The sequence below is a fragment of the Arachis duranensis genome, chromosome 3 (assembly GCF_000817695.3).
Source record: "Arachis duranensis cultivar V14167 chromosome 3, aradu.V14167.gnm2.J7QH, whole genome shotgun sequence".
Lineage (NCBI taxonomy): Eukaryota > Viridiplantae > Streptophyta > Magnoliopsida > Fabales > Fabaceae > Arachis > Arachis duranensis.
The window spans coordinates 4,448,488-4,448,862 of NC_029774.3; positions in this window are offsets into that span (position 1 = coordinate 4,448,488).

Here is a 375-nt window from a genome sequence, read left to right on the forward strand (position 1 = left end):
AGGATTTAATATTATATGTATTTTATTAAAATATAAATTAAATGAATAAATAAAACACATATTAAGTTATCTACTATTTTTAATTATTATTTGTGGTATTATTTTTAATAAATGAACAATTACACATGGTGCACTTTTATTTTTTTAATTTTTTTCATAATAAATTTAAAAAAAATATTTTAACATTAAATATTGGTATACGTTTTTTTTAATTTGAAAAAATTTGTCTCATTCTAAATTCTATAATATTAATAGAATTCATTATAAATAACTAGCTAACTCAAACTTGTAAGTTTTACAACGAATAATGACAATCATTAGAGTACATAGGAGTACATAATAAGAGTACACAATAATAAATTGTATTTTTTAGAA